This window comes from Microcebus murinus, chromosome 21 (genome assembly GCF_040939455.1).
Source record: "Microcebus murinus isolate Inina chromosome 21, M.murinus_Inina_mat1.0, whole genome shotgun sequence".
Taxonomy (NCBI): Eukaryota; Metazoa; Chordata; class Mammalia; order Primates; family Cheirogaleidae; genus Microcebus; species Microcebus murinus.
Genome location: NC_134124.1, coordinates 16,683,044 through 16,709,681, shown reverse-complemented (window position 1 = coordinate 16,709,681; position 26,638 = coordinate 16,683,044). Strand labels below are relative to the sequence as shown.

The following is a 26,638-nucleotide window of genomic DNA, read 5'->3' as shown; positions in this document are numbered from 1 at the left end:
CTGCCCACTTCGACCCGGGCGTCCAGCCTGCCCTGTCCCCTGGATCAGAGCACTCCTCTCCCAAGCTGTTACCCAGTGTGAACGTGAAACTCCTCTGGGCCTGGCCGGGTGGGGGCCAGGGCTGGGAGCACTCACCGCACCCAGACACCGGCACCTGCCCTGGGCCCTTCTGTTATCCTCCCCAAGGATGGCGCACAAGGCCCTCAGCCCAACAACCAGGAGGAGCCAGCATGTTAGCGCAGAGGGCGAAAAGAAGCCCAGAGACAGAAAGGGACATGCTGATGTCACGCCTGGGCTCTGTGCACGACGACAGGGTCCTCTGGCTCGGTCTACTGGCCCCCCTGATTCTGAATCTTCTGGGGAGCGGAGGCTCACCCTAGGCTGAAGGAATGGGGAGCTGCGAGGGGGGAACGGGACAGAAATCTGTGTGCGTTTTTTGCACGCTTCCCAGGCTCTTCTTGTACCCAGAACCACTGCAACCTCTCAGCTAAGATCTCTAGGAGGAACATCTTAGGCCTTGGGGGACAGTTACGATTTCAGTTAAAAGAGCCAAACAAACCTTGAAGGGTCAGACAGCCGGATGAAGGAGCTGGTGGATAAAGTAACACGCTCTAGGAGGAGAAGCAAGCTGAGAAAGGCCCACGGTCAGGAAGCCCAGACCAGCGACACCTGAACTGACCCACAACCCCCAGGACACACAGGTCTGGACCTGACAGTCTCTGAAGGCTGCCGAGCCCGGTCCTCCCCCTCCCCAAACTCCTCCAAGCCCCCTGTGAGAGGGAAACCTGGGGACAGGTGCAGGTGAAATGCTCCTCTCCTGTCATACTGCAGCGCGGGGACAACTTTCAGGCACTGTTTATCCGCAGCTTAAGAAGCTGCCTGGGTCAGTGGCTAAGCAGCCAGAGCTTATCTGCGGGGAGGATGCCAGGGCCACAGGGCAGGCTGATCCAGACACCTCTAGTAAATGGAACCCTCACGGCTGGCAGGACAGAGCACTGCCATGCCTTCCTTCACACAGGAAGCACTTATTATGCTCCTGTTCAGTACCCGGCCCTGAGCCTATGCACAATGCTTCCAGGTACACATAAGTGAGTCAGCCTCCGGCCCCCACTGCCCTCAAAGAGCCCACAAAGGAACAACACAGAAGAGAAAGTTGTCCACACCTTAAGCACAGGGCTGCAAACTCAGATGCCTCTCGGGACCTGAAAAATCATGGAAGTGTATGAAGTGGCTGGCTGGGGCCAGGGCTGGGGCTAGGGCAGAGTGGAGCTTAAGTGCCTCGTCTCCAGCAGTGGCCACTGAAGAGTATAGGCTCAAGGTTTTCCTATCTTCCAATTTTTTTTTTTTTTTTTGAGACAGGGTCTCACTTTGTTGCCCAAGCTAGAGTGAGTGCCGTGGCGTCAGCCTCGCTCACAGCAACCTCAAACTCCTGGGCTCAAGCAATCCTCTTGCCTCAGCCTCCCGAGTAGCTGGGACTACAGGCATGTGCCACCATGCCCGGCTAGTTTTTTCTATATATATCAGTTGGCCAATTAATTTCTTTCTATTTATAGTAGAGACGGGGTCTTGCTCTTGCTCAGGCTGGTCTAGAACTCCTGACCTCGAGCAATCCGCCCGCCTCGGCCTCCCAGAGTGCTAGGATTACAGGCGTGAGCCACCGCGCCCGGCCTATCTTCCAATTTTTGAAGTAAAGCCAGAAGTCTGGACTTTTATGTAAAACCTCCCATTGGCAACCAGCTCGATATTTGGCATGGGCCAAACAAAATCTGCCCATAGGGCAGAAGTGGCCTGCCAGTTTGTGGCCTCTGTTTTCTTAAGAGGATCAGAGTACACACTGTGGAGCTCAGTGGAGGCCAGCTTCCCTGCAGCTGAGGCATCAGGGAGGGCTTCCTGGGAGAGGAGGCACTGGTGCTGGGCTGCAAGCAGGGGTGGGAGTGGGCTGTACCACTGCGGCCACAGGGGCCATGGCGGGAGCCTCCTGGCCCTACCACCTGGCAGACTGGACCAAGAACCCAAGCCTTCTAGATGGCCTGCCTTTCCCCAAAACAAGGAGGCACAAAGGCATCAGCTCTGTTCTGTTTCCAGGTGGCACAAGGAGGGGCTGCCAGCCCAGCAAATCTCAGGACTAAATTGACTCGGTGGCAGAATAGCTGGGGTCCGGTTTCATCCCTGGAGCTTGAGGAATGGGTCAGCTAACAACAGCTCCACGGGGGGCCGGGAGGGAGGGCAAGAGCCAGTGGAGGGACAGAGGAGGCTGCGAATCCTGCCTGGCCAGGCTGGCTGGTTACATAACCCTGCCTCGGGACAAAGCCAGGGAGGGCCTGGGCTGGGGAGGCCCAGAATGCAGAAAGGATTCTCCTCCGTCCCCTGCCCGTCCCCTGCCCATCCCCGCTCTCCAACCTTGCCCTGCAGCTCCTGGAAAGCCCAAGACAGAGTGCAGAGCCAGGGTGGGGACTAAGACCCCACGATAAGGCATTTATTTACAGGACCACACAGCAAATGAGCAGCTGAGCTAGAAGTAATAATAATAGAAAGCTCTTACCACGTGATTACTTTGTACCAGGCACTGAGATAAGTCCTTTACACACATTATCTTATCTAAAAGCCTAACTGTAACCCCATGAGCTAAACATGATTATTGCCATTTTACAGATGAGGACATGGAAGCACAGGCAAAGTAACTTACCCAAGGCAAGTGGAGGAGCTGGCTTAGAAGCCAACAGCGGGTCTCCGAGACCACACCCCAAACCTCGATGCCACACTGCCAGCAGGCTACTTTCTGCTTGCACCTCGCTGCCACAGCCTCTCAAGCCTGCAGCCCCCGTCAGCACTCCCAGGGACACCCGGGCTTCTGACAACTTGATGGAACCCACAGACTCTGTCTTCGGAAAAGGCAAGCACAGAAATGCCTACTAAATGTTGCACCTGACTTCGGGCCCACAGACCTCTGCACTGGTGGGAAAGAACAGGTCAAGATCACGGGATACTCAAGAGACAGGCGGCGGTAGAGGGAAAAGACTCTCCCGGGCCCTGTGGGCCCCTCATTTCTGCAAACTCGGAGCCCAAACCCACAGCAGCCTGCATCCACGGGCGTGGGCATGAATCGAGGCTCAGGGCCTAGTCATCCCTTCAGGGCTGGGAGAACAGAATGAATCACGACACACAATGGCCTGCGCCTCTGTACCCACTGGGTGTGACTCACCGCTCCCAGCTGCTAGGCAGACGAGCACAGCTGGGCCCGGCATCTGGATGGGGGTGGCATCACCAAGCGCACCAGCTCGGGCTCTTCCCCACCAGGGGGCCCACCTCGCTGGAGACCAGACCCAGCCTTACCCCAACCCCAGCAGCTGCATGCGTTTCCAAAGGGGACCACCGCAGCCCCTGCCCAGCCTCCATGCCAGCGGGGGCCCTGGGGGGACTCAGTCAAGTTGAACAGCCCCCTGGCAAGCCTCACTGTGTGAGCCCAAACAGGCCCTCTCACCTCGAAGCTTCCACTTCACCAACCGTACAATGGGAGGCCACCCGCTCAGTCCTTCCCAGCGCCACAGCCCCAGTCCATAGACGCCCCCGACAAACTGCACAGAGCTCTGGGACCCTGCTTTCAGGAAGTTACATAAACATCCTTCAGAGAAACAAAAGTCAAACCTAAAGCCTCTACTTTTTTTCGTTGTTTAAGGATGTCAAGAAGCCCTTTGTATAGTCCAACTTCCCCCATCCCACTTCCATTGTTCCAAATATCCTCTCAGGACCTAGAAAATACATTTGGTTTCCGCCTGGGGTCCGGGCTTCTTGGTGTTCTTCCTCTTGAAGCTGCCCCACCCCTTCTTGGCAGCCTTCGCCCAGGGCACCCCCATCTCTGCCCCCAGAATGGCTCTGGGCCACCCTGAGGGCCTTGGCCACCCAGCCTGCCAAAGATGGGGTGGGGCAGAATCGCTTTTTGGGAAACAAACCCTACCCTGGGTCAGAACAGAGACGATTCTGGGCTCTGGGCTCAGTGTAACTCTGACTCGCTGTGGCCAGGGGCGTGTCCCTGCCCCTCTCTGGGCCTCAGTGCCCTAACTGAGAAATGCAGAGGTTCCTGCATTGTGTCAGGGAGGCCCTTGGCCTCCTAGGCAGTAGCCTGGGGACCCTTGGGCAGGAAAGAACAGCAGAGTGGACTTCAGGCTCTGATCTTGAACCTCACACCCCTTCCTGATAGAACCAAAGGAGATTCACTTTTCTGATTTGATCTCTCGCCCTAGCTACGGGACCTTGAACTCACCATTGAATCTCTTTTTTTTTTTTTTTGATGGAATCTCACTCTTTTCCCCCAGCGAGTGCCATGGCATCAGCCTAGCTCACAGCAACCTCAAACTCCTGGGCTCGGGCGATCCTCCTGCCTCAGCCTCCCAAGTAGCTGGGACTAAATGCATGTGCCACCATGCCCAGCTAATTTTTCTATTTTCAGTAAAGACAGGATCTCGCTCTTGCTCAGGCTGGTCTCGAACTCCTGATCTCAAGTGATCCTCCTGCCTTGGCCTCCCAAAGTACTAGGATTACAGGCACAGTGTCCGGCCTGAATCTCTTTGAGCCTCGTATGGCTCATCCACAAAACAGAATAACAATGCCTGCAGTGGAGGCACTAACTTGGAGGCTGGAGCCCGAACCACCCCAAAACAATCCCATCAGCCCTCCCCCAAAGCCTAATTCATGCATTTGATAGACTATGTTTGGGGACATCTCTAGAAAGCCAATCTAAGTTGTGCCTGCTACACAAGCCCTCCATGACAATCCCCCTTTGCCCTTCTCCCAATGAGAGCATGTTTCTAAGTACCCCTATGGAATTCCTAGATCTACCTCCATATAGCTGTCTGGCCTTGGTATTTCATCTATCAAATGGGCACAATAACAGTGCCTACCTTATGTGATTGCTCTGAGTTTACTCCACACAAGGTGGTATGGAAGGGCCTAGTAAGCATTTATACGCTGTCAATAAATGTGAGCAGTGAGTATAATCTTCATTATCAAAATTATTTATATGCGGCTGGGCGCGGTGGCTCACACCTGTAATTCCAGCACTCTGGGAGGCTGAGGCAGATGGATCGTTTGAGCTCAGGAGTTCTAGACCAGCCTGAGCAAGAGCAAGACCCCATCTGTACTAAAAAAATAGAAAATTGGCTGGACAACTAAAAATATATAGAAAAAAAATTAGCCAGGTATGGTGGTGCATGCCTGTAGTCCCAGCTACTTGGGAGGCTGAGGCAGGAGGATTGCTTAAGCCTAGGAGTTTGAGGTTGCTATGAGCTAGGCTGATGCCACGGCACTCTAGCCTAGGAAACAGAGTAAGACTCTGTCTCAAAATATATATATATATATATATATATATATTATTTAGATGCTTAAACCCACTGGACTGGGGATAGCTAAGGCCCCTCAACCCTCTCAGACCCCACCTGGCCACTGGACGCGCACATGCGTGCACTGGCACACACAGCCCAGCACACGGTTCTCTAAGGCAGGGCCCTCACTCTCTGCCTGGCCCCCTCCCAACACCAGCCCCAGAGCAGAGCTGGTGTGTTCCCAGAACCCCTTCCTGCCACCTACAAAACTTCCCTCACTCTTTAGGTCCCCAAACCTGCCCTACTCAAGTTGCCCCAGCAACATCTCCTGAAATCACGGTGGGGCTCTGTCGTAGCCATCACTGTGTCACAAGATCGTTTCCCGAGGCTCTTACAAGATGGTGGCTCCTTGAAGACAGGGTAGAGAGAAACTAGGCTTTCCTCTGTGTCCCCCGCATCTGCTGGGTGTCTGAATATGCTGAAAACAGGAGAGTCTAGGGAAAGATGCAGTGATTTTTTTTTATGCCCCAACCCAGTGTTTCTCAAATTTCAGCAAGCATCAGAATCACCTGGCTTCTTAAAACAGATTGCTGAATCCCACCTCCCGGAGTATCTGATTCAGTAGGTCAGGATACAGCCAATTTGCACGTCGACCTAGTTCCCAGGGAATGCTGATGCTACTGGTCCGGAACCCAACTTTGAGAACCACTGAGTCAGCCTGCAGGTGAAGCAGGTAGAGCTTCTGTGAACAGACGATGCTTATACTCCTATAAAAGCAGGAGCAGGGCCGGGCGCCGTGGCTCACGCCTGTAATCCTAGCACTCTGGGAGGCCGAGGCGGGAGGATCGCTCGAAGTCAGCAGTTCGAAACCAGCCTGAGCAGGAGCGAGACTCTGTCTCTACTATAAATAGAAACAAATTAATTGGCCAACTAATATATATAGAAAAAATAAGCCGGGCACGGTGGCTCATGCCTGTAGTCCCAGCTACTCGGGAGGCTGAGGCAGAAGGATTGTTTGAGCCCAGGAGTTTGAGGTTGCTGTGAGCTAGGCTGACGCCACGGCACTCACTCTAGCCTGGGCAACACAGTGAGACTCTGTCTCAAAAAAAATTTAAAAAAGAGCAGGAGCAGGAGTTGCCAGGTGCAAGGCAGGAGGGCACAGCATGAGTAAAGGCCCTGCCATGACGACATTCACTTCTCCTCACCTGGCCTCTGCCTGGGCAGGCAGCATTTGCAAGGCCGGTGGTGTAAGCGAGAGGTGGCTGCTGCTAGGCAATGACTAGAGCAAGCCTAACGCCACCCAGGACCTGCCCAGACAAGCAGATCTGTGGCCGGCCTCGGGAGGACGAGACTCCACAACGCCCTCCTGTACAGAGCCAGACCTCAGGGCTGAACGAGGCCGGAGTCTACACGGCATCTTAATCACATGAGCTTCTGCTCCCACCTCCAGAAACAGGGCGATCACTCCCTCCAGACACAACCCCTTCCACCTTGGCTGCTCTGATTTTGTCTAAGTTTCCTCATTCCACTGAGTTGAAGTTAGTCTCCCCCGGCCCATCTACCCATTGGATTTACCTCCCAGTGCCTCACAGAACAAGGCCACTTCCTCTGGCCAGAGCAGCCCCTCAGACAGCAGCAGACCCTGACTACGATCCCTGAGTCTAAACTTCAGGCTGACCCTCCCACCTCCCTATGCCTTCATCCCCACGCTGCTGAAAGAGGATACTCAGCGTGTCTAACCCTACTGCTATTGAGGGTTAAATGAGCTCCTTAGTCAATAATATCAACCACAATAATAACCATAACTAACATGGATTGGGCTCATAGTTAAGCATCTTCCCTGCATTACCCTTTTATATCTTGTGAGATGAGGATAATTATTATCCCCTTTGTACAGACGAAGAACTAAACAGCTGACCAGAGGTCCCACAAGTAGGAAGTTGCCCAGCATGGATTTGAACCCAGACCATCTGGCTGCAGAGCCTAATCCCAACCTTTGCTGTCTGAATCTCCTAGTCACCTGCCCCAAAACCAAGCCCTGCCACCTCTCCCTGCCACCATCCTCTCCCCCTTCCCTGGGAACTGGGGGGCTGGGTGGGAGGTCCCCTGAAACTCCAGCCCATACAGTCCAGGGTATGGGTCCCTAGGTATGAGGGTGGCTCCAGGGCCACCATCCCAAAGGGGCCTTCCAGCCAGCCCAATTTATCTGGCACATGCTTTAGACACCCTTCAACATGGTCACCAGGGAGGAGACTGAGCCAATGAAACTTTAGCACCTTAACCTTGATGACAGGAGGGAAGAGGAAAAAGAGAGGTGTAACAAACAGAGGAAATCCCGCCAGGCTTCCTAGATGAGGCCAGCAGCTCCAGCACACCATGCAAATGGCCCTTTCTCTCCCGGCCTCAGTTTCCTCATCTGTACAAGCCATCTCAGGTCACCGGGCAGAAAGTTCAGAAACAAATTCTGGAGAGCCTTCTCACAGATCACCTCCTAGCTATAAACAATATTCATAACCATCGTTATCTTTAAACAGCTTCTACTTACTGGGCTCTTAACTATGTCAAGCATTTATTTGCTCAAGCTCCCTGCCACAACACAACTATCATTATCCCACTGTGCAGATGAGGAAACCAACATGCAGAGAGATTTAGGTAATGTGCCCTAGATCACACAGCTAATGGTGGCAGAACTGGGATCTGAACCCAGGACTTTTGACTCCACTCGGCAGTGCTGCCCACGCTCTGGAAATGGGCCCCATGTAGCCCCTGCCTCCAGAGCAGAAGAGGTGAGCTGTGTCTTTAAGGAACCCCGGTTCACAGCCAGGAGTGGAAGGGCTCCCTGGGAGGTCCAGGCGACAGGTTTTGCACATGTGAAAGAGGGCATGCGCAGTGCCAGCTCTGGGGAATTAGAAGTGGCTGCATGGAAGAGATGACACCAGAACTGGGCACTGGCGGAAGAGGATTTGGGGTGGGTGAGGGGAAGTGAGTGGGCTGCAGCGTCCCAGCCATGAGCAGAGATGGAGGCAGGAAGGGCCAGGGGCACAGCCAGGGAGGAGGAAAGAGGCAGGTCCTGCTTGACAGGGGAGGAGGGAGGGAGATGGGGCCCTGTAGTCACACAGCAGGCACCTCCCTCACCTTGCCCTCAAATAAACAAGTGCTCACTCATCATGCACATCTTTAGATTAATTCAAGAAATAAGGCAGGTAGGAATTTAAAAGGCCAGGAGGCAACTGCGCACAAATTCTCCTCCATCTAGATAAGAGCTCTGATGGCCGACTGGCTTTAGCCCTGAGGTCACATGGTCCAACACCTCTGCCCCCAAAACATCCACCCCTTCCACAGAGCTGCAAAGAGCTCCAAACCTCCAAGACCCAAGACAAAAGCTGATGGGCAGAGTTTTGAAAGAGCCCCACAGGCGGAGAAAGCAGCTTTGCTGGTGACTCACGGAGACCAGGGGACTCTTCTTTAACCTCCACTGCAGGGAGGGAGGGGAACAACCTTGCCATCCCACTCCCACCCCCTGCTCTGCTCCTCACTTTCAAATTCACCACCCACCAGCCCTTTTCCCCAAACCCTACAGATTCAGCCTGATTCCTGATTCAGCCTTACTTCCTCACCGTTGACAAAGAGCCACTGACCCCATTTCCCAGATGTGGAAATGCAAGCAGAGGGTTCAAGTTCCCTGTGCAACCACAGTCCCCAGCAGCCCAGGCTCTGGCCACTGCTCCGGACATCCCCAAGGGGCCCCTCAAAGGCCAGCTGGGCCGAGTGTATCCCAAAGGGCGAGGACTCTCCCAGGCAGAGCTCTGCACGCCAGGCGGCACGAACTTTCCAAGATGCGCAGAAGTGACAGTGTAAGAGCTATGAGAAAAGCAGGGGATGAAAGCAGGCCAGGCACCACCCAAGAGCTGAGATTCTCGGGTAAAAAGGGAACTGAGAACAGTCACCCAGGCCTGACCCTGCTGGTACATCCTCCTGCACCCGCTACAATTCTCCAATCTCTTTGCATAACTGCAGCTTCCTCCCTAGGCAGCTTACTGCCCGGTTAGCTTCCCTGGAGCTGTCGCCCTTGCTGCTGTCTCTGCCCTTGGGAGCCCCCCAGGACAGGACCAAGCCCTCTGTCCACAGACAGCCTTTCAGGGATCTGAAAGCAGTCACACTGACCCTTAAGTGTCCTTCCCCAAACCTCAGCCCACCTGAGATGGCCCCAATCCCCAAGACAGTTACAAAGTCCTGCAGCCTCCCCGTCCTTGCCTCTCGATCCCACTCTTGAGTCAAACTTTGGTCAGCTCTCTGCTGGACCATGGTAAGCAGTGTCTCTGGGCTGGTCTCAACCTGCCCATCTTGCCACCATTTTTGGCTAAATGACTCCCAAGAGAAGCAACACTACAGGGCAGGCCTGGGTTCCAACTGCAGCTCTGCAAGTGATTCCACCCTCTGATCCTCCATTTCTCCATCTGAAAATGGGACAGAGGTTACCAGTGGCGGCGGCGGCAGCAGCAGCTACTTTGCAGGGTATTGTGAGATTTCAATGGAGTGTCTGTAAAGAGCCTGGCACAGTGCCTGACACAAGGCACAGTAACAGGCATCGTGTCAACAGGCTACTTACAACCCTCTGTCCTCTCTATCAGCTACAGAATAAAATCCAAACTCCCGAGCAGGACACCGCAGGCTCCCCACGACCCAATCTGATCACCCAATGCCCCCCTCCCACAGCCTCCATCCTGGCAAACATTTCCTCCTCTAGGATGCCGTGCTGACATTAACAACCGGAGAGCTTTTCCCTCCGCTGACCTTCCAAAGCCCATTTATCACGATCACATCCTGCCTCTCCACCATCACTTGGGTCATTGTCTTCCCTCCCCCGTCAGACCAGCAGCCTCTCCAGCCAGAATCCAGCAGCACCCTACCCCATTTCGTGTCCCCTGTCACCCCAGCCACAGACATTTTCCATACATATTTAACAAATTACCCCAACATTCCATTTCAAGTAAAGAATGTCCAAGTGCTCCAAACAGTCCAGACATTTCTAGCCATACCCCAAACCAAATTCCAAGCCAGTAGAAGTCTGCCCGGTCTCAAGAGACTTGCAGGCCTGGCTTTGGTCCCAAAGCCTGGAAGCGTGGCCAAAACACAGTCAAGTGGGTCCAAAATCCAGGGCAGAGAAAGCTTTGGGCAGCTGAGACCAGAGCTCGTTTCTAAGTTGCTGAGGTGCAGAGTTCAAATCCTTGATTTCAAAATCAACACATCCTCAACTTGTGACTGCAAAACTGTTCCTTGCATACCTCTTTGTGACAAGAGGCTCACTCTCCATCTTCTCTTGCAGGTTTCTCCTCCTACTCCAAACATAATAACAAGGAGAGTCTGACCACATGACAAGGAACAGCCCCATCCCTCAGGAACACTCGCAGCCTTCCAGCCCCTCTACATAATCCCCAGCTTTTCTGAGTCCCCTCAATGTCCAACTAAGTAGTGGAATTTCCACTCCTGTTCTTGCAAGCTGACAGTGAACTGTCAGCCCAGTAGGGCCCCCTCTTCCCAGGGCCCAGGAAAAGCCTACAAAGCCTGCAAATTCCAGACACAGCACTGGAACGGCCCTCAGAGCACTTAGGGCTATGGGCTATCATGCACAAACTCTCCTCCCCTAAGAACTTCTGTCATTACCTACCCCCACCCACCACTCTCTTCCTCGGCCCTAGGTTTTAAGGTATCATTAATTAAATAGCTGTATGCCTGTCTTCCAAGTGAAAAAAAAAGAATAATTAAATAGCAATTTGTTTTCCATTTTTAAAGTAATTACTTAAGGCCCCCAATCACAGCCTGATGAGTAGTCAAAAGATGTCACCCCCACCAAAAGGTTGGGCCGGCCCAGGGTGTGAAAGCCAGCGGAAGTCTGAGCCACCACAAACATTCACACATGGGACATTTACTGCTGGCCTATAGGGTGCCCAGCACTGTGCCCGCTGGACTCAGGATCCTGTACACACCTGTGGTCTCCATGAGGATTCTGCAATCCTGACACTGCTCAAAGTCCAGCCTCCATCTCTATCCTGAAGGACCTCTGGGGCTGAGGCATCTAGACCCACCCATTAGCTAGCAATGAGGGCCCTGCCAATGGCCAAGTCACATAAGAGCACCCCTACGGCATAAAGCCCTTGGCTTTAGAGCTCTCATCTGCCCAAAGGCTCCGCATCTCAGCCCCACCTCTGCCCCCTGCTGATGTGAAAGTGCCCTGGTCTGAATGGAAAGGAAAGGTTCTGCCATCCCTGGGTGCTAGGGAGAGGCATGTTGACAAAGCCACCAGCTGTCCCCAGTCAGAGCCAGGAGACGGGCTCCTCCCTGCACCACCCGCACCAGGAGAGCATTCCTGCCACGGACCCGGCCAGCAACAGAGCTTGGACCACCACGGAGCTCCGGGCCCAGGCTCACGCTGACATCCCCTCCTGCTCCAGCTGCCCACACTAACAAGAGCCAGGGCACAAGACCTCGCCCACAATAAGCACAGGGCAGAAGGGAGCATCATCTGGGGGTAAAGGTCATGGGGAGAGGGGCAGATGTCCATAGAACTGCAACTGAAAACGAAACCATGGCTAGGTCACAGCAAGTCCTTGCAGAGACCTCCGGCTAAGACACAGACTGGAAGAGGGAGGTCAAATCCCAGCTCCACCACTTCCTACCACTGTGATCTTTACCATTCTGTGCCTCGGTTTCCCCTCTGTAAAATGTGATTAATAGTAATGTCCCAGCCTGAACAAAAGTGAGTCTATATAAAAAAATAGAAAAATTATCCCAGCACGGTGGTGCTTGTCTGTGGTCCCAGCTACTCCGGGAATTTAAGGCAGGAGGATTGCTGCAGCCCAGGAGTTTGAGGTTGCAGTGAACTATGATGATGCCACTGCATTCTAGCCGAGGCGACAGAACAAGACCCTGTCTCGAAAAAGAAAAAAGTAATGTGAGAGAATTAAGTGAGACAATGTATGGAAAGCCATTAATTAGCCCAGTGCCTGGCACATAGTAAACATGCAATAAATACCTGTTGAATATAAGCAAGCCACTATTTACTGAGGTACCACAGACTAGTCTCATCCTCACCCTGGCAAATACTATATTTCCCCCATTTTACAGGTGAAGAAACTGAGGCTAGGGGAAGGTAAGGAACCAGCTCAAGGTCACACAACTGGGAAGTGACAAGCACTTGGGACTGTCTGAACCTCAGACCAGGGGACAATACAGTGCCAGGCCATTCTGAACGTTCTCCTGGGGCGGGAGGGGGACAATGGGGCGTGCAGGAGGTGGGGCTCTATCCCCTGAGCCTGGCTGGCACAGCTCCTGGCACGCTGAGGTGATCGAATCTGGGAAAGAGCCAGGTGGCCAGTCCCCAGATTCCCGGCCGCCCCCTCCGTCCCACCGGCGCCCCATCCTCACCCCTGTCCCAGGGCGTTAAAGAGCAGCGTTTAAAGGGGGGACTCCTTGCTCCCGAGAACCTAGGAAAGAGGGGAGTTAGAGACCAGGCCGCTCGGAACTCGGAGAAAACCGGTCCGGCTGCCTTACCCTTCCGGAAGCTGGGACCCGGCCTCTAACCCCCTCCCACACTAGACAAAAGTTTCCCCTGTTCGGGAGCGGGGGAGGGGGAGGGGGCATTCCTCGTGAGTGACATTATCCGTGACCTACAGCTGCCGCGCTGCCCTCGCCTGCACCCCGGCCTGCCCCGGCCCCGCGCGGCCCCCCACCCTTTGTCCTCCCACCCCCGCGCGCGGGGCCCCGCAGACTCCACCCGCCCGCCCGGCGCCCGCCCGCACCAAACTTGCGCCGGCGGCCGCTGGGGCCCCGCGCGGCCTGCACGCCGGGCTCGGGCCCCGCCGGCTCGGCGACGGGGGACTGGCAGGCCCCGGCCCTCCGGCCTCTTACCTGCTGCGGCTGGGGCGTCACCCGGGGAAGGGGCGCTCCCGGCGAGGAGCGGGACGCCCGGGTCCCCCGGGCCGTGCGTGCGCCTCTGGGCTCCGGCCCCGGCCGGGGTTAACCCCTTCGCGGCCGCTCCCGCCGCTCCCACCCCCGCCCCACGCCGCAGCCGCGGCCGCCCGCTCCGCCTCCCGCTCGCTCTCCTCCCCCGCCCCTCCCTCCCGGCGCCCAGCCCCCAGTCCCGGCCGGCGCTGCGCCCGGCAGCCCGCTGCTCCCCACGTCCCGGGTGGGGAGGGGGTCTCCCGAACACCAGAAGTTGGGGCGCGCTGCCTCGCCCCTCCGGCCTGCGCAGCACAGAGGGGCGTACCCGCGCGCCCAGGGCCCCCCAGCCGCTCTCCCCTGCCCCGCGTGCCCGCGCCTACCTCCCGAGTCGTGGCCGCTGGGAGCGGGGTTCGATCCCGTGATGGCGCGTGGGTGCGGGCCGGAGATGGGCTCCAGAGGCCGGGGCGGCCGGCGGGCGCGTGGCGAGCGCCCGGGGCGTGGGCCGGGGAGGCACCGGGCGCTGCTATCAGGGCTGGATTTCTCGGCTTCCACCCTGGTTCTCCCTCGGCTCTCCCGACCGATTCGGTGCTGCTCGGCGACCACGTGACGCGGGCTGCCTTTGACCCCAGTCTCCGAGCGGGTAGGGGGCGGGGGCCGGAGGGGGTGGCAGATGCGGGACCCACAAGGACCCTGGGCAGCTGCTGGGCGTCCCCGAGGCGGTGACCCCTGGGAAACAAAGCCTGGGGGAAACCAACAAGTTATTCGGGGTCAGCAAAGAAACAGCGAGGGGGGCTGAGAGCAGCAGCCGAGAGAATGTGGGAGACAAAGACCCGCGCCCGCTGCGCCTCGTGGGGCCCTGGCTGGGCCGGAGAGCACCTCCGACCTTGCCACCACTGCGTTTGTGACAACCCTCCAAGGCGTCCTGGGACGGCCCCCTACCCCCAACCAGTTCTCTGCCAAGTGACCCCTCCTGGGCAGACCCTCCCCCCAACACACACACCTTTGCCCTGACTCTCAAAACCCATTTATTTCCTTTATTGTGATTATCTGGTTCATTTACTGGTTTCATTGTTTGCTAGAATGCCATCTCCCCCAACAAGTTGTTCCCAGCTGAATCCCCCTGCCTGGTACATAACAGGCAGATGAAGAGGTAGATGACCTTGTGCAAATCTCTTCTCCCACTGAGCCTGTTTCCCCCTTCCTGTGTTATTCCAACCAGCCCAGGGGCCCTGCAAATTACGCAAGATTGCAGTGGTTGTCCCCATTGAACAGGTGGGAGCAATGAGAGCCACAGGGATGAGACGATTTGGGGGAGTCCCACACATAGCTGAGAGCCCTAGCTGGCACTCACATCCGACTGCTCCCAGCCTAGGGCTTTCTGCCATGCAGGAGCCAGCCTGCAAAATGAGCAGACTGGGGTGGGAGCAGTGAATCCCTTAAGGACCTTGCTAATGATGCAAAGCATCAGGCCCCTCCCCTGGAGACCCCGATTCTGTGGGTCTGGGGTAAAGCTGGGGCAAACTTGGAAAACAGGGGATTGATGGATTCCTAAGGACCTTCAGGGTCTCAAGATTATCCAACCACAGGAACAAAGCTCACAAACTATATCAGCAACCAGAGCAAAGAAAAAGAACAGAGAGAAGCTAAGCTAGACACATGAAGGTAGGGTAGACTCATCCTGTTTCCTGCCAAGGGTGACCTCCTTGTGCTGGGGAAGAGGGTTTTCATTCAGCCTGCTCAGCTGTCAGAGGGGGAAAAGTGTTGAGGCCTGAACAGGAGGACAGGCAGGGGGATGGGACGAGACTTCTGACTCCCATATGTACCCACCTTTGGATGGGTTATAGTCAGATAGGACTGAACCTCACGGTGGTGGCCACAAGCCTAAACTGCAGGCCACATACAAAGATAGGCTGTGACACCCTAGTACCTACTCCAGTCACCCCACCAGTCTGGCAAGGGGAATCAGCATGGCCCAGCAAATTCTCCTTGGTGATCTGTGTTCCTGCGGTGAGCAATCTAAAGTCCTTGGAGATGGTCTGGGTCTTGGACAGGTTAAACAAGCCCCTGGGATCCTACCCAGGCTGACCTCTGCTTTGGAAAGTCTGTCCATCTGCATGAGGCCCCGTGAGCATCTCCTCTGTGCCAGGCACTGTGCTCCTGGCAAGGGAGATGCAGAATCAAAAAAGGCATGCTCTTGTCCTCTCAAGAAATGCCCAGGCTTGTTTGGAGGTCACCTGCAGGTCCCTCCTCGTGCCCAGAGGCTGGTGGAGCTGAGTGCTGCGAGGGAGGTGCGGGGCAGCGCTGTGGCTCTGAGGGAGGAAGAGGAGAGCAAATGCAGGGAGCTGGAGGGAAGCCTTTGAGCAGGATTGGGAAGAATGGGTGGCATTGGGGTGGGGAGGTGGGCATTCCCAGCATGGAACAACCCGTGCAAGGGCCACGTGGGAAGGGCTCAGGAAAAGCAGAATGTTGCGTGGGGAGGGGGCATGGAGGAAGCAGGAAGGAAAGAATGAGCAAGAAAACTGGAGAGGAGGCTCGGGAGCAGGTGATGGGTGACCGTGTATGTAATCAGGCCCACGGACTAGACCTCATCCTGAGGGCCTGGTGCAGTGAGAAGTCTGTGAGCAAGAGAAGCAGGTGACAAGAGTTACCTGCGGGAGCATGGAGGGGAGGGGGGGGATTGGAAGCAAGGAGGTCAGTCGGATCAGGGGCTACCCTTCCTTACAGATCCAAAGCAGGCTCGCCCTCAGCGTTTGGGGACAGACTGTGAGTTGGGGTAACTCTGTATCTCTGATAGCTCTTACTACCCAAGTCTTCAAAGTTGCTGTTCAGTGAACTGGGCCCAGAGCCTTCCAGCTCTCGGTCATCCGCCTGGGGAGCCTACAAGGAGGTGACGCCCAGGCTCCACCCAGGGAGTTGGCCACCATAGGTCTAGGTGAAGCATAGGGCCTACATTTCTAACCGCACGTCTGGGAGGTTCCGAGGAAGACTGCCCTTGAGATGCCCTGCTCCTTCCTCCCCTCGAGAACTTCTTGCCCAGAGCTCTCCCCACCCCAGGTAGCCCCCACTGCCAACTTGACACCCTCCCTGGCTGCCCCAAAGTCAGCAAGTCAAAACTGAACTCACCAACCTGCTTCTCCCCCTCCTCCTGTGTGTCCAGTCCAGAAATCTGACACTACACCCTTGTCCCTCCATCCCATCCATGAGCCAGTCCCACTGGTCCTGCCTACAGTTTTTTCCGCTAACCCAGCCCCTTTTCTTCCTCATCAGTACCCTAGTCCAAGCCACCCTGCACCCTGAATGTCTCTGCCCTGACTCGTGTTAACAGTGCCATCCCTGCACTCTCTCCCTCCCTCTTTGTCTCTGATGAGACCTCATAGCACCTGATTCCTACTTAAAACCAATGGCTTCCCCTTGATCCCAGGATAAGTTTTCTGCTTTGCTGTCCAGTCTCATGGCTTCTTTGTCCTAAATGGTATATTTCACCTTCCCCTGGGTTTGAATCCTGACTCTACCACACATAAAACTATGTGACCTTGGGCCAGTTTTTTTGTTTTTTGTTTTTTTGGAGATGGGGTCTCACTCTGTAACCCAGGTGTGCTGGTGCAGTGGCATGATCACAGCTCTCTGTAACCTCTAACTTCCAGACTCAAGCAATCCTCTCACCTCAGCCTCCCGAGTAGCTGGGACTACAGGTGCATGACACCATACCTGGCTCATTTTTTCTATTTTTAGTAAAGATAGGGTCTCACTCTTGCTCAGGCTCCTGACCTCAAGTGATCCTCCCACCTTGGCCTCCCAGATGCTAGGATTATAGGCATGAGCTACCACCACCACCACCATACCTGACCTAGGTTTTAAATGTTTTTATAGAGTTAGGGTCTCACTATGTTGCCCAGGCTGGTCTTAAACTCCTGGGCTCAAGGGATCCTCCCACCCAGGCCTCTCAAAGTGCTGAAATTACAAGCATGAGCCACCATGCCTAACCCAGACCAGTTTTTCAAACTTTCTGTGCTCAGTATCCTCGTCTGTAAAGTGTGGATAATGATAGCATGTACCTCCTAAGGCCACTGTGAGAATTAAATGAGTTAACTATGTAAAGCCTTTAGTGTGACATCTGTCTCATGATAAGCACTATAGAGTCATCCCTCCTCAGCAGGGCATGGTTCCAGGACCTCCTGCAGATACCAAAATGAGTGGATGCCCAAGACCCTAATATGAAATGGCATATTATTTGCATGTAACCTGGGTATATCTGCCCATGTATACGTTTTGGGTTTTTTTTGAGTATGTCTTTTGCTGGACATAGATACTTTAAATCATCTCTGTTACTTATAATACCTAATGCAATGTAAATGTTATCTAAATAGTTTGCTATGCTGTATTATTTAGGGACTCATGACCCTGAAAAGTCTGTGCATGTTTAGTACAGACACAACTTTTTTCCAAATATTTTCCATCCATGATTGGTTGAACCCACAGACGCAGAGCAAGTGGATACAGAGGGCTGACCGTATAAATGTCAGCTAAGTGATCCAGTAGGACCCTTTAGGTCTCAGGTTAAACTTCATTTCCTCCGGGGCTTTCCTGCAGCTCCTAATCCAGATCAGGCCTGCTGGTACACATTTCACATCCCTGTCTTCTCCACCCTCGTAGTTACACTGTCTCTCTCTAGAGTGCCAGCCCTGTGCGGGCAGGGCTGCGTTTGTCTCGGACCCCGATGAGCCCCACACCCTGCCCAGCAGCAGGCACATTGTAGAAAACCACCACATGTTTGCTGAAAAACTTAGATGATAGATTCATGGCGAAACAGATGAAAATGTCTACCTAACAAAATGCCCATCTATGGTACTTCATTCCTTTATTCACTTGACATTTATTAGCGCCCCATCCACACACCATCCTGGTTGGGGAGGGGAAGTGGGAGACACAGAAAAGAAGAAGACATGCCGGGTGCAGTGGCTCACACGTGTAATCCTAGCACTCTGGGAGGCCGAGGTGGGCGGATCGCTCAAAGTCAGGAGTTCGAGACCAGCCTGAGCAAGAGCGAGACCCCGTCTCTACTAAAAATAGAAAGAAATTAGCTGGACAACTAAAAATATATAGAAAAAAAAATTAGCCAGGCATGATGGCTCATGCCTCTAGTCCTGGCTACCTGGGAAGCTGTGGCGGGAGGATTGCTTGAGCCCAGGAGTTAGAGGTTGCTGTGAGCTAGGCTGACGCCACAGCACTCTAGCCTGGGCAACAGAGGGAGACTCTGTCTCAAAAAAAAAAAAAAAAAGAAGAAGAAGAAAACATGAAGCCCCTGTGCTCAGCCCCTTGGGGTTTACAGACTTGTAAATACACAGAAAGATGCAATGCAATGTAACTTATAAATACACAGAAAGATACAATGCAATGTAACTTGTAAATACGCAGGAAGATACAATGTAACGAAACTTATAAATACACAGGAAGATTCAATGCAATGTAACTTACAAATACACAGGAAGATACAATGCAATGTAACTTGTAAATACGCAGGAAGATACAATGTAATGTAACCATGTTGTTTTAATGGTCTGTAACCATTTTGTTTCCCAGGAGGATAGGGTGGGTCTTTTAAACAAAGTGAAAAGTTAACTGAAAACAAACAGTGTTGGCTACTTTAGCGGCATCACTGGTTCCCAGCAAGGCTGTCCTTAGAGCAGGAAGAGTAGGTCCCGTCCCAAGGCCATTCAGGTCACCCCCTCTTTCTCTGCCTGGAGACCTCCTATTCAGCCTTCAAGGTCCCACTTCCGCAGGACTTCCTCTGGGAAACCTGCTCCTGCGGGAGGCCAGTAGTGCCCCAGTCACAGCTCTACTGATTCTCTGGAAATATGGTGGGATTTGTCAAGGACAATCCAAATTTCATGTCATTTGTTTCTTAAAAAAAAATAAAAGGTGATTCAATGAGTGTGTAACTACATGTGATTTCATGTTTGGACTTCACTGGAGGCAGAAAATAGCCTCTGTCAGACCATGTGACCTAATTTGTGGTTTGGAGAACATGTCCACCATAATTATAGCATTGACCACATGGTGTAACAGTTTCCTCTCTCTCTGTGTCTCTGTCTCTCTCTCTCTCACACACACACACACACACACACACACACTGAACTCTTCAAGGACAAGGACAATTTGCTTCCTGGCAGAGCTTGATATCTGTTAAACAAATGAGGGAGAAAACCTGTAAAATGGGCAGGTTACCCACGCCTGAGGTGAACAATGGATATAAGATGTTTTGGAAATCAAAGACTGTCTGAGACAGGGGAAGTAGACAATTAACAGCAATTAATCACTTATTCTGCTGCACGCCACCTGCTCTCTTCTGTTTGTTACTCGAGGACCAAGCTTCCTGTTTCAGACAGAGCCTAAGGATGCGTGGCGTGTCATGCCCAGACTGTCCCTCTCTCTCAGGGACAGGTAGTTCTCTTTCTGGATACTTTGTTTGTTTGTTTGTTTGGAGATAGGATCTCACTCTGTCACCTGGGCTAGAGTTCAGTGGCACAATCATAGCTCACAACAACCTTAAACCCCTGGGCTCAAGCGATCTTCCTACCTCAACCTCCCAAGTAGCTGGGCCACCTAATTGCCCTGTTAATTCTTTTTAATTTTTTATTTTTTGTAGAGACAGGTCCCACTCTCTTGCCCAGGCTGGTCTTGAACTGTTAGAGCTTCCCACCTCAGCCTCCCAAAGTGCTAGAATTACAGGGATGAGCCACCTCACTCAGCCACTTTTTCTGGTTTTTAGAAAGCATTTTCCCATTCTGTACACCAATTCCTGCAACCCCACAGCAGCGCTGAGAGATAGACACAGTGGAAATTTTTTTCACTCCCATTTTACAGAAGAGAAAATGAAGGTCTGGCCAACATGCAGGAGATCTTCTCAGCTTGCAAAAGAGCCAAGTTGCAGCTAAACTGGAATCTTCAGTCCCTAGAGGGTTCAAACTTGACCAAGGGAACTGGGATGGAGGGTGGAAAAGATCTGCAAACTCCTCACACAGGAAAGATAATGATTTCTGCAAACAAATGTAAATTGGTTAATTTCCCCCTTTCCCTGTTCATGGCAATGGCCAATTACAACCAGACAAAAGAAAAACACTCCCAAGCACAAGTGGTCCTTAAATAACCCTTATCAGCAACAGGCTCAAAGTCCCCGGAGGGTAAGGCCAGGTGGAGGCCCGGGCAGCAGAGTGCACCGCTCAGTTCGGGCAGGGCAGCAGGTACAAGGGCCATCCAGGGAATGCTCTTTCCCGCACTGGTCCTCATCCACTCTTCCACCATCTGAATTCCTCAGTCTACCATCTGACTGCCTCATTCTGCCAGTCTCTTCAGTTTAGAGCTAGCACTTTTAACAGCACTCAAATCAAAAGATTAGATTAACCAAAAATACAGGGAGGGTTCCTCCATATCAATCCCATCTGTCATTGCTTCTCCTCAGCTCTGCTGCAGGGTAGGGGTGAGGCAGGCAGCACACAAAAAAACCAAGGAGGCCGAGGCAGGCTGGGTAGTGGTGGCTCACACCTGTGACCCTAACACTCTGGGAGGCTGAGGAGGGCGGATTGTTTGAACTCAGTAGTTCAAGACCAGCCTGAGCAAGAGCCAGACCCCATCTCTACTAAAAATAGAATTAAATTATATATATATATAAAATTAGCTGGGCATGGTGGCTCACGCCTGTAATCCTAACACTCTGGGAGGCCGAGGTAGGAGGATTGCTCGAGGTCAGGAGTTCAAAACCAGCCTGAGCAAGAGCAAGACCCCATCTCTACTATAAATAGAAAGAAATTAATTGGCCAACTAATATATAGAGAAAAATTAGCCGGGCATGGTGGCGCATGCCTGTAGTCCCAGCTACTTGGGAGGCTGAGGCAGGAGGATTGCTTGAGCCCAGGAATTTGAGGTTGCTGTGAGCTAGGCTGACGCCACGGCACTCTAGCCCAGGCAACAGACTCTGTCTCAAAAACAAAACAAAACAAAACAAAACAAAACAAAACACTCCGGGCGCGGTGGCTCACGCCTGTAATCCTAGCTCTCTGGGAGGCCAAGGCGGGCGGATTGCTCGAGGTCAGGAGATCAAAACCAGCCTGAGCAAGAGCAAGACCCCATCTCTACTATAAATAGAAAGAAATTAATTGGCCAACTAACATATATACACACACACAAAAAAAATTAGCCGGGCATGGTGGCAAATGCCGGTAGTCCCAGCTACTTGGGAGGCTGAGGCAGCAGGATTGCTTGAGCCCAGGAGATTGAGGTTGCTGTGAGCTAGGCTGACGCCACGGCACTCACTCTGGCCTGGGCAACAAAGTGAGACTCTGTCTCAAAAAAAAAAACCAAAACAAAACAAAAACCAAGGCGGAAAGGTTAAGTGGCTGGCTCAGGGGCCCAGTGCCTCCACAGCAGAATCCAGAAAGGTTCCCACTGAACGAAGCAGGAAGGGGTGGTGGAGGTCACCTGGTCTGGACGTTGCCATCCTGGTCTCCCTGGTCCCCACCGCTCCATATGCACACACCCAGCGCACGACGTTCGTCTGCAGTGTTCTCCTGGCCCCTGTTGGCGTCTGGGTCTGGTCAAGGCCAGACACCACTCCTGGGTCCCCGAGAATGTACCAGCAGGGGAGTGGGGCAGTGCTGGCCCCGCGGGAGGTCGGCTCTGGGACTGGTGTGGCAGCCACCCCGTCTGGGGCTCTCTGCTCCAACACGCATGGACATGCTCGTCATTCCAAGGCCCTCTCTTCACTGCAACCTGTCTGCGCTGGGTCTGTGCTGAGACGCGGCTGGGGTGGGGGCGGGAAGAGCGAGGGAACGGCAGGGACGCCCCCCATGCACACGCGGCGCGCACTCACACTCAGACTCGGCACGACCCACACACACCCCACCAACCTGCCCCACACCCCCTCCGTCCAGCGCCTGGCTCTGGGCCAGACTGTCCTGTGCTGGAATCCAGGGTCAGCCCCCATTTGCTATCATTTAATGTGGCTTCAATTGTTTATTTGCAGAATGAGGATAACAGCACTTAGCTCCTAGGGATAGACACAGCTAGACACCCTAGCTCCTAGGGTTGCTCAGAGGATTAAATGAGATACTAGGAAATGGCTCAGCTGAGCAGCATGCCCGGCCTAGTTGTAGCTGCCGCCACTTTGACCCACGCTCCCTGCCCCCACGGCTTCACAACACCAACACCCACTCTCCATCAAGCCCGGGCTCCACTCTTATCTCCTCCAGGAAGGCTTCCCTGACCTCTAATCTGCTTCCCCTGTGCAGACGCCTCTGAGTGAGTCATTGCCACTCAGTGCTGCCTTGGAATTCCTGATTCTGCAAGTGAGAAAGCCTCTTCCTTCTTCCTCCCCACAGTCCCTGAGAATTGAAAAAAAGTGTTTTTCAGGCAGACTTGGGACTCCTTAAATCGATCTGTTGATTCCTGTGCCACCCCTGACCCCAGCACCTGTAGTCACTCACTGCACACCTGCCGGGACCCGGGAACAGGCAGGGTCTAGAAACCACAAGATGCAGGCCCCCCCCCAGATGGAGAGAAGGGATAATCCATCAGTACAAACTGGCAGAGGCTGGAAGGCCCCTGCTCCACTGCTGGGGACCCAGGAACAGTTCTGCTCAGGGATGGGGAAGCAGAGAGGGCTGTCAGGAGTTGAGGGTCCCGGTGGGGTCCCTGAAGGGGACCCCCCTTGTAGGGCCCCGTGTCAAGGTAGGCCCTGCAGCCTCTGGGGCAGTCACGGGAGAGGAAGGGGCAGGACCCAGACTCCCGCCTCTCCCGGGAGGAGAGTGCAGACCTGTCCGGGAGCCCAGGGAGGTGCTGTGGGACTCACCGCAGGGGTGGAAGAAGCTGCAGAAGCAGGTCCCACTCAACAGCCGGAACCCCCCACCAGCCATTCAGAAAGCCCAGCGGCCTTGGCCTTGTCCGGGTGAGTTCTCCACTTGGCAAAAGGCATCTGCTGCGTCAGCGCTGCTCAGGGTGGGCTAGAAGGATCCCTGCTTTGGGTGGGAGATGGATCAGGACCCTTGTCAAATTCTGTCAGGCTCTGGGAGTTACTGTCTAAAATTCAAGGTCAGTGATGTAAAGATCTGGAAATCTGGTTCTAAAATTTTGTCACTCTAAAGTTCTGAAATGTGACAATTTCACGATCCTGAGATTTTAAAATATGATTCTTAGGTTCTAGAACTACTCTGCCCATTAGAAATATAATGTGAGCTACATACGAGCTTTTACATTTTCCAGTGGCCACATTTTGAAAAGTAAAAAGAAGTGGGTGAGGCCGGGCGCGGTGGCTCACACCTGTAATCCTAGCACTCTGGGAGGCCAAGAGGTGGGAGGATCGCTCAAGGTCAGGAGTTGGAGACCAGCCTGAGCAAGAGCGAGACCCCGTCTCTACTATAAATAGAAAGAAATTAATTGGCCAACTAATATATATAGAAAAAATTAGCCGGGCATGGTGGCGCACGCCTGTAGTCCTGCAGGATCGCTTGAGCCCAGGAGTTTGAGGTTGCTGTGAGCTAGGCTGACGCCATGGCACTCACTCTAGCCTGGGCAACAGAGTGAGACTATGTCTCAAAAAAAAAAAAAAAAAAAAAAAAAAGAAGTGGGTGAAATTAATTTTAGAAATATATTATAGTTAACTCAACATACCCAACATGTTATCATTTGACATGTAATTATACAAAGAAATTATTAATGAAATGCTTTAAACTCTTTTGTACTAAATCTTCAAAATCCACTATGTATTGTATGTTCACAGCACATCTCAGTTCAAACTGATCACGCTCTAAGTCAGGGGTCCTCAAACTTTTTAAACAGGGGGCCAGTTCACTGTCCCTCAGACCATTGGAGGGCCGGACTATAGTTTAAAAAAAAAACAAAACTATGAACAAATTCCTATGCACACTGCACATATCTTATTTTGAATTAAAAAAACAAACGGGCAAAAACACCCACATGTGGCGCCACGGGCCGTAGTTTGAGGACGCCTGCTCCAAGTGCTTCATGGCCCCATGTGACTAGTGGCCAGTGTTGGACACCACAATTCACAAACCTAAAATCCTGTGACTCTTCTTTTCTTCCCTTCCCTTCCCTTCCCTTCCCTTCCCTTCCCTTCCCTTCCCTTCCCTTCCCTTCCCTTCCCTTCCCTTCCCTTCCCCTTCCTTCCTTCCTTCCTTCCTTCCTTCCTTCCTTCCTTCCTTCCTTCCTTCCTTCCTTTCTTTCTTTCTTTCTTTCTTTTTTCTTTCTCTTTTTGAGACAGAGTTTCACTCTCTTGCTCAGGCTAGAGTGAGTGCCATGGCATCAGCCTGGCTCACAGCAACCTCAAACTCCTGGGCTCAAGCAATCCTTCTGCCTCAGCCTCCCAAGTAGCTGGGACTACAGGCATGCGCCACCATGCCTGGCTAATTTTTTCTATATATGTTAGTTGGCCAATTAATTTTTTTCTATTTATAGTAGACATAGGGTCTCGCTCTTGCTCAGGCTGGTTTCAAACTCCTGACCTCGAGCAATCCTCCCACCTCGGCCTCCCTGAGTGCTAGGATTGCAGGCGTGAGCTACCGCGCCTGGCTTGTGACTCACTTTTCTAAAATTCCAGGATGCTGTGCCTCTGAGGTTCTAGGATTCTGCAGCATACCGAGGGTCTATAATACCACAACTGTGATCCGCCAGGTTCAAAGGTTTCGTGAGCCCCGAGTCTGCGTGTGGGGACGGCTTCTCCCCCCCCACATCTTTTGTGTGGAAAGAACCAGATCTCTGCAGAGCCTGTGGGGTGGACAGAGCAAAGAGCCCTCCCCCGGCCACCCGGCCATCTGGCCCGGCCTGTGGGAGGGAGTGGGCGCGCCCCCCACATGGAGCCGCCTCTCCGCCATTCCTCCCGAGCACGGCTTCTCTCTGTCCACGTGCCCTGGCCTGGGAGTGAGACCCCTGCCTTCCGGTCTCCTGGGGACAGGGCGTGCCCCTGCCTCCTCCCCTTGGTTTCTGTCCACTTGGAGAGCATCCGGGCCACAGCAGATGGGGCTGGGGAGCGAAAACCCCAGAATGAGTCTCCAGAGGGTGGGACTGGTCTCCACGTGCTAAAGGTTAAAGTCCCTGGGGTCTGGGGAGGGCAACATCAGAGGCCATGGCCTGGGGCTTGGAGACCCAGAAGGGCCCTCTGAGGGCATGTGACAGATGCCTCTCACAGTGCAGCTGGGGGGACTGAGACCCAAGGACAGAAGGGGTTTTCCAAGCTACGCACGAGGTGAGTGTTGTGCTCTGCCGGAAGGAATAACCGCCAGCTTCCTACCCCAAACTCCCTCTTCCATCCACCTGCGGGGCCAATCAAGGGCAAACCCGGCAAGACAGAATGACAGGCAGGCTGGGGGAAGGCCTGTGGGTGGTGTTATGTGCAGGTGAATGACTTCTTGGCTTTGGGAGGTGCCTTAGTCCATTCAAGCTGCTGTAACGAAATACCACAGACTGGGTACCTCAGAAACAACAGAAATGTGTTTCTCGTGGTTCTGAAGGCTGAGAAGTCCAAGATCAAGGCCCTGGCAGGTGTGGTGTGTGGTGAGCACCAGCTTCCTGGTTGATGGATGGCACAGTGCCCTCCCATGGTAGAAGGGGCGAAGGAGTTCCTTTGGGTCTCTTTTATAAGGGCACTAATCCCATGCATGAGGGCTGTGCCCTCCTGACCCGATTCCCCCAAAGGCCCCACCTCCTAATACCATCTCCTTGGAGGTTGGGATTCCAACATATGGGACTGGGGGCACACAGACATTGAGAACCATAGCAGCATGCTCCTGCCAGGCCCACAAACCTCCTGGCTGGAACCTTGCCCAGGACCATAGTCGTGCAGGGGTCTGAGGAAATGGGCTCGGCCTCGGGCAGCAGCGCAGGTGAGGCCTGAGCTGCAGCTGGGTGGTGAGGGCCTCAGCCGCAGCAGTCAGCCTCTGCACCTGCCCCACCATCCAGCTCTGCACTCGTTTTTGGGTTTTTGTTTTTTTTTTTTTTTTGAGACAGGGTCTTGCTTTGTTGCCCAGGCTAGAGTGGGGAGCCTAGCTCACAGCAACCTCAAACTCTTGAGCTCAAGCAATCCTTCTGCCTCAGCCTCCCTAGATGCTGGGACTACAGGCATGCACCACCATGCCCAGCTAATTTTTTCTATATATATTAGTCGGCCAATTAATTTCTTTCTATTTATAGTAGAGATGGGGGGTCTCGCTCTTGCTCAGGCTGGTTTCGAACTCCTGACCTTGAGCCATCCTCCCGCCTCGGCCTCCCAGAGTGCTGGGATTACAGGCGTGAGCCACCGCGCCCGGCCTCTGCACTCCATTTCCAAGTCCTTTTGAGGCCACAGTCCCATTTCATCCTCAGGAGAGGAAAAG

General features: G+C 53.6%; 1 protein-coding gene across 4 annotated transcripts in view; it reads right to left on the bottom strand.

Annotated features, from left to right (window-relative positions):
- Positions 1–13,835, bottom strand: part of NDST1 (N-deacetylase and N-sulfotransferase 1) — a 65,381-nt gene extending 51,546 nt beyond the window's left edge. For 2 of the 4 annotated variants that reach the window (XM_012791059.3, XM_012791075.3), the window contains exon 1: positions 13,640–13,835. The gene's annotated coding sequence lies outside the window, so the exon portion shown is untranslated. Of the gene's footprint in view, positions 1–13,226; positions 13,376–13,639 lie in introns of those variants that run through there. The other 2 variants (XM_012791037.3, XM_012791065.3) reach the window with 2 other exon arrangements.
- Between the last annotated feature and the right edge of the window lie 12,803 nt (positions 13,836–26,638).